This window comes from Clytia hemisphaerica, unplaced genomic scaffold (genome assembly GCF_902728285.1).
Source record: "Clytia hemisphaerica strain Z4C2 unplaced genomic scaffold, Clytia hemisphaerica genome assembly, whole genome shotgun sequence".
NCBI lineage: Eukaryota > Metazoa > Cnidaria > Hydrozoa > Leptothecata > Clytiidae > Clytia > Clytia hemisphaerica.
In genome coordinates, this window is record NW_027104122.1 from 247,595 (window position 1) to 255,573 (window position 7,979).

The 7,979-nt window shown below is 33.3% G+C and overlaps 1 long non-coding RNA gene across 1 annotated transcript; it reads left to right on the forward strand.

Moving 5' to 3' along the window:
- Positions 1-3,929: 3,929 nt before the first annotated feature.
- LOC136813547 (uncharacterized) lies at positions 3,930-5,535 on the forward strand. The gene is made up of 2 exons (XR_010847493.1): positions 3,930-4,055; positions 4,536-5,535. It is a non-coding gene; the product is annotated as an uncharacterized lncRNA (long non-coding RNA).
- The last annotated feature ends 2,444 nt before the right edge of the window (positions 5,536-7,979 follow it).

The window sequence follows — 7,979 nt, forward strand, 5'->3', positions numbered from 1 at the left end:
GAAATTACCTTTAAAATATTCAGCATGTTAAAATTAGCAAAATCGGAAACTTTGGTGGTAAAAAAGTTAAAACTTCTTCTTTTATCGTACTTTGAAGACTTCAAAATATTTTCTCTCTTTTATTTTGTTTATGACTTTTTCCCGCGCTTTTTCTATAAAGTTTACAGACTCACTTCTTCGTGAGAAAAATATTTCCTTCGCACAATAACTTATTTATTCATGTCAGTTTGGTCAGTTTTACGGCAGTTTTATTTATAAGAATCGGTCAATCTAAAAAATACTTTAAGTAAGTAGAGCCCTATGTTTCACTGGGTACATGCTGAAAATCCTTTCAGTCCTTTGACATGTCTTGACATTTATTGACAAAATGACCCTTTTGAACCAAACTATTGACAGAGTTGTTAAATAGGATCTTTAAAGACTTCACTTTATGTGCTCAATAAGATGCTTTCAGTATCGCAAGGTAGAAATTTTCAGTAGGAAAATACTACAAAGAGCTGTTTTAGAGGTGTCAATTTGACCATGTCAAAGTATTAACGAAATGAAATTTTTGATAAAAATATTGACACAGTTATTGAATATAAAGCTTCGCAAACCAATTCCAAGAAATATTTTGGCACCATTTGATATGATGCAGATCATACAACAGGATAGAGATTGACCCCCTATTTATATTACATAGCCTCTTTTAGACATTTATACGTGTATTCTTATCAGTCTTATAATGAGAGTCATAAGAGGGAGTAGGTTTAGGAAAAAGGAAAGTTCTTATAATAAGAGTCATAAGAGAGAGTAGGTTTAGGAAAAAGAAAAAATCAAGATACTGTAATTGTAATGGCCTTTTGTTTTATACTTCAGTATACTTATATAAGGCGAAGAGAATATTTACTCACTACGTAAATATGATAAATATTCTTTTAGATTTATGTATCAAGTAAATATAAAGCAAAGACTTGTGTGTTAGCATTCAGATATTACAAAACCAATTTTTTTAGAATAGAGATTTTGAAAAGGCGAAGGAGAGTTCTGGTCTGTAAAGTATACAAACGGAGTAGGTAGTAAGTATTAAGTAGTAGGTAGTAGGCGTTTTGTACTTGCCGGATGGTGGAATTACTTCTGGAGGTTAAAAGCCAGGAGTCTGTGCCTATACAGTTTAGATTAAAGTAAAGTTAGTTCAAGTTTAAGTTATTTTGGGATTTAGGTAAATTCAATGGGCACTAGTCCGACAACAAGACAGTCAGCTACTTCATTTTCATCTGTTCATTCATTCGTTTATCTAATGATTTATAAACTCGCTACTTTATTCCCTCGTTTATCAATTGAGTAATAAACTTGCTTTACTTTATTCCCTAGTTTATCAACTGCTTTATTTAGTTTAATCTACAATCTATACACAAAAGTCTTCAATTCCTCGCTTTTCTACTGGAATGCAAAGAAGATACTTTCTTATTTTCTTCTTAACAACATCGCGAAATATTAAAAATACTTCACAAACAGTGAAAAAAATTTCGCTTCCCTCGGAGGAATTGCGAAGCTCCTGAAATTTATAATTCAAACTCTGCGAAACAAAAACTTTTAGAAAATTGAGTGCTTTCTGCCAACTTAGAGGGTCAAAAGTATAAACAATTTCTCATGTTTTCCGTCTCAGACGAAAAAAGCACTGTGAACACTGGTAACCCTGGTTGACTGACGGTAAGCCTTAAAAGGGATGACGTCAATACATCTTGCCATGACGAACGTCATATTGACGTTTAGGGGGTAAATGTTTTATTGTTTGATGTTTGTTTCAGTGCAGACCTGCCAACTGACAGGACGACTCTGCCGGCGCGCCCGAAATTCGGGCGCACTACTCTCGTTTGTCGGGCGCTAAAAAGTCTATTTTCGAAAACGCCCGACAAATAATTGCGTTTGGCGCTTTTCCGCCCTTCCCTTTGAAATCGCGCGTGCCTTGGTCACTTAGCCTCGCAATTTTAACTAGGAAATCGATTAACATTATATCATTGTGAGTCTATCCACGGAAAATCTAGAAATCTCGAACACGCGCTTTTCGAAGCTTCGAAGCAAAAGGAAAGAAGCTACGAAACTTACAACCTTATTATTTACCAGCAGCGCTGAGATATTTAATTTTGAATTTTCTAAAATTGAGTCTTTACAGTCTTTACGTTGTCAAACATCAAATCAATAATCGGCAGGCGGACATTGGATTGTTCACCTAGATGGAAGACCATCGAAAGCACTTCCAAGTATTCCAAGTAAGTATTTCTATTGTTTTCAAGCAAAAGTTAAAAACTTTAGAATTAAATATCAATTAGCTTTGGAAAATGATTGGGTCAAAAAAGTTTTTCTCAGGATCACGGAAGGTATCTCTAGGCCGAATATCAAAAACCATCTGATTATCCCTTTAAGAATGATTTGAATCCAAATGATTGGAAAATTGATGCTTTTTGGGGTACAGCACCCAGGAAAATCGTCGTTTTAGGCTTAATGAGGCCAAATTAGCCTAATTGGCCCTAATTAAGAGGGTAACCCTCTTAATTATCTTGGTTTACCCTTCTAATATTAATCTATAGGGTATAATGAGCATCTGGTCCAAATTTGGTGATTTGTTCCAAATTTGCACGATTTTAACACAAATCGGGCCTACTATTTTATCCCAAATTTGTCTGACTATAGCGGGTTTCCTTTAAATTTGCCCTCTCTTTATATGCGCTTCGTCTTTTAAAACGCTTGTTCATAAACTCTCCCAGCTCATTTTTGAGAGCTGAAGATAAAACGATAAAAGTGTTGAATCAGTTTATTTGTTTAATCTGATTGGTTAAATAAATACGAACTATAGAAAAATATGATATGCGCTTGTGGAAGTTGAGGTATTTCAACTTAATGGCGTTTTTTGTGCGCTCTGGAAGAGAAATTTTTTTCTTGTTTTATGACGTCAATATAAATAATTAATGAATTTCAGATTTTTAACAAAAGGCGGGGCACATAAAAACAGCGCACACGTTTTTGGTAAAGCATTGGTTAATTTTAGTTTTGAGATTAATATACAAATAAATTCTTTAAAAAATTGTATTTTCTTTACAGTGAAAAATTCATTATGAATAAATGATAGCTTTCTTTTTGCAATATGGAGCGTGATAGAGTCCAGAATGTAGATCATACTTGGGAAGAATTCTTTCAATACTTGAAAAAACAAACAAACTTGAAATGATAAAAGTCTTGTTTAAATGATGTGATAGTAATATCTGTTTACAATAATCCTTTCTGATAATGTATGGTGTATGATGGATGGTGTGAGTCGAACAATCCAACGCAGAATCAATTGAACGCTCAAACGCAATTGAATCGCGATCAAATTTTACCCAGGATTTGTCCACTCAATTGAGATTCAATTGCGTTCGACAATCAAATCGCAATTATTCTATATCGCTTTCGGTTCGATTGCAATTTTCTTTTAAGCTTGTTCAATTTACATCATCTGGAAATAGTAACTTATTGCTAAGATTGCAGCCAATGAGAAGTATGAATAGAATTAGGCAAGTCACTTTGGATTGGCTACTTTGCTTTCAAAGTTGGTATTTTGCTTCGCCTTCAATATGGCTGCCACCACCGTCTATAGACCTTTTCGCCATTGATGACATTTTATATGCTAGTAGCCATTTTTAGCCCGTTTCATCTTTCATATTTCAAATCTTTTATTTTAGAAATTACAAAAACAAATTTACGTTGCAAATCTTCAAATAATGGGTAAACCATATGATGGATCAAGTCTTGATGATAACCATTCTTTATGGGAAGGTATATTTTGCCAGCTTTTGTATCTATTTTCATTAATTTGTACCTTCCTTGAAACTTATACCCTGTCTTGTTTTAAAAGTTAAACTATTTATTGAAGATTCTTTAATTATATTTTCAGAAATCCATAACCAGACGAATGCAGTGTTGAATAATATTATAATACAGTGGTGAGGCAGAGGGTATTTTCTTCTGTGTGTCATTCCGGTTACAACAAGATAATATAACAATCGTTCGATTCTTTGAGCATGGTTCTTACAAAGGTGCGATGAAAAGGTAAATATAGTGCGTTCATTCTAACTTGGTTGATGTCTTTTTTAAAAACACTCAATTGTTTTCGATGGTTGAAAGAAAAGAATTCCACTTGAAAGTCATTAACGATTAACCAAGTTAGAGTGAACGCATTATAACGTTTTATTTAAGTTCGATTTTTGTCGTCAGTGATAACTTGTGGCATGATAAATACATCTTTTATTTTTATATCTTTATTCACAGAATTATATTCTGTTTATTAGGGGAGATTTCTTTCTCGTATTGAATATTACTCATTAGTGTTCACAAAATGATCTGTAGGCAACGTATGCTAGACGACTTATTTCAGAAGAAAATAGGACGTCGAAAATAGCATCAGTATCTTGACAAACTCCGATCATGAAATTTTTTGGCTTTCAAAAAAAGCACTTTAAATAAACGACGTAGCAAGAACTTTAACATCGATGACGTCTCATTTTTCACATTTTCAGTACGATGCAAGAGACCATTAACACTATGATCGAAGACGAAAACTCGCATTACATTGAAGTCTACAACTACAACGACCATGATGTGGAGAACAAATTAAAACGGGAATCTCTACTCAAAATGAAGAAAGGTGAAAAGACGAATATCGTTTCTAGACGTTTCCTTCGACTAAAATGACAGAGTTATAACAACTTCGACGAACTTTAACAGTCCGTGATACGTAATTTCTTTCATCTTACAGCAAGTTGTTAGTCTTTTTGTAGATGGTGGCTTTCATTTTTCGGGACTTATGATATTTTTGAAATGTACAATATTTACGACTTCCAACCCTGACCATAACTAAAATAACGAGTCTCGGTAATTTTCTAGTTGGTGAGTTGGGGAGGTGGGTAGTTGCAAGTTTCGAGTTGGGGAGTTGCTATAAAATTACGGCAACCGAAAACTATAGAGTTAAATTCATGTAGTTCAAAAGTACAAATTTCAAATAAGCCAGTACCAACCATATTATTGGCCTTTAAGATCCTGAAAATAGTAAGGTGCTGGCTAGCAAAGCCAAAATAATTAGTATTTCTGAAAATGTCATTGTCATAATGCTGACATGACACTTTCTTGTAAAAATATTGACAAAATCTTTAAATATAATGATTATCAAGGAAATTCCCCGAAAAATATTAATCATACAGGCAGATACAGGATATAAGTTGACAGTCATTTTAGCCTTATAAAGTACGTAGAGTTAGCATATAGAGCTAGAAAAACAATGACGCTTTCTTTTGTCATTTTATCATTTTATCATTAGGATTGACACTTTTTATAAAAATTTTGATGAAACTATAAATAAATGGATATGAATTGACAGTAGAAAATAGCTTTCGATGCTCTCAACGCACGTGTTTCAGGGAAATGAGCATATAACGTGTTATATGTATTATACGTCTTACATATATTATATATTACTCTCATATTACATTTACTTTCAAAATATACTTTTGATGTATGTTACTCTTTTTCGGTAGCCGGTAATTTTTCAACTCCCCAACTCGCGACTAGAATAGTTTCCAAACTCATAAATAACCTATCCTAACTCGAACAACAAATCTAATTTGTTGGAACTACAGAGTTTGCTATATAATCTATTTTCAGAATCTTCAAATATTCAATGTTTTTTTTGTTTTTATAAAACTTTCGGAATTCAAAAGTTAATGGCCAGATCACAAACACTGTATGCAAGTACTCCAAGTAAAAAAGTCATGGAAAATTGATTTCGTATAGACTTCACAGCATAGTTCCTAGGGGAGTACTTTTTTCTGTAGGGGGTACATATTTCCTAGGAGAAATGTACTTCCGGGAGTACTTTTATCCTAGGAAATAAGTATTGGGGAGTACTTAAAGCCATATTGACATTACTTTTTCCCGATGTCTGAATTGCTCCTTCAAAAACGCTGAGCTTGCACAAACGAGGCATTTCTCCGACCAATCATCAAAACAAAAAAGCGCGCTTAACGTCAGTTAATTGATCGATTCGACACTACAATGTCTTCTTTATGATAAAAGATTTTGACGACCAGATTGTTTGCAATGTTTTGACTTCAAAATGTTGTACAAGAATTGGAATGAACCGTCTGCGTTTTTAATGGAGTTTTGCAATGCTTTTGCAGAATAAGCAAACAGATCTATGGACAGATATACTGGCTTCAAATCTGGGAAATAAGTATTGGGGAGTACTTTTTTTCGGGGAGTACTTTTTTCCTGTGACACCGGAACTCGTAAAAATATTTTTCGTATCATGGTCGGAACCATGAGATAACTATTACATATTCTGTTCTGTTCTGTTCTATAATCTCATGGTTGATTGAAATTCGATTGACGTTTTTGCTTACGTTAATTTGTAATTTCCCTCCTAGCTTTTGTAATTTCCCTCTTAGATTTTGTAATTTCCCGCAAAAGTGAAATTTTCATCGTTTGGAAATTCATCACCTTTTTCGACTTTCTTACTAACTTCAAAGGCTCAAGTAAATGGAATACTATCCAATTAAAACTCGATTCGCGTTTCTATGACTTTTTGAGACCTCCTTTTAAAATTTCAGATTGATTTCCAGTGTTAAATTGACGTCTTTCAGAATTGTTAGAATTTCAATCCAAACCATGAGATTAACCAGGAATCCCATGCTTATTTTCGTGAAATTCTGGATAAATTACCCTTGGTCAAATTTCGAAATGTTTTAAATTTCCCTCGTTGCACTCGGGAAATTTCAAAAAATTTCAAAATTGACCTCGGGAAATTTATCCCGAATTTCCCTTATAACCATGAGGTTACTAGTACTAATTTTATTTTTTCCTTATTTAAAGACAAAGAATACAAATGTAATTCATAAAAACAATCATGCTGTTGCTTGATTTCTTGTCCCTTACCACTTCCCTTCCCGTTTGCCTTTATTGTTAATTCACCAATTAAAACATATCAAAACAACCACGAAGTTTGAGAATTTTTTCCTCTGAGAATAAGATCCCTGAAGTTGAACTATACGCTTTTTTAAGAAGAATCAAGGAACTTGAATAAATAGAGAAGGAATAACAACTTTCTCGTTTTGCACATATAACCCTAAAACAAGCGTGTTATTTTGCAGGTAGTTGTATTGTTAAAAAAGATCTTGGCACGCGCCAATGTCTTTAAGTCATTACTAGAAAAAGCTTTTCAAATAGATAACAAAAGAGAAAAGTGGTTTCAAAAGATATCTTTTGTACCGAATCTTGTTTGATTTACGTAATTTGTAGTCGGTTGTATAAACATTCATTGTTTAGTGTAAAATAACAAAGAGAGATCTAACGAACATTTTTCAAATGTTTTGAGTACAAAAGAGAGGATAGCAAAATCTGTTTTCTGTGAGTAAACGAGAGTTTGTGCTGATAAAAACTCTTGTAAAAATGGAAATCCTCAGGTCCTGATTATAATTTTTACAAAATTTGATAGATAAACCCTTCCCAAATAACATATCCGTCAGGGTTTTCATAAAAAAATTTACAAAATAAGATATGAGGTCTTTCGTTCAACCTCTGAAAAACATGAAAAAATAACAGGCCTCATATTTAAGCTCGATTTGTAGCTGTTTTACAAAGGTTCAACACGAAATTTTTTATACAAATGTTAGCTAAAGGATAGACGATTACTAGCCGATTCATAGTTTGAGATAAGGTTTGAAATTAAGGAAGCAATGCTACTTTAAAGACGGACCAATTGTCGGTTGAAATTCTTGTGAAATGGTTTTTTATTGTCGGCTCACACTCGGTACGCAAAAAAGAGTCTGGGGAGGAAACACGCATACTTCAAAGAACCATGCCGCAAAACAAACGACATGTTATTCCTTCTCTATTTATTCAAGTTCCTTGGAAGAATAGTGTATTTCGGCTGAAAGTTAAATTGCCATGTTTCTTATAACATAAATATC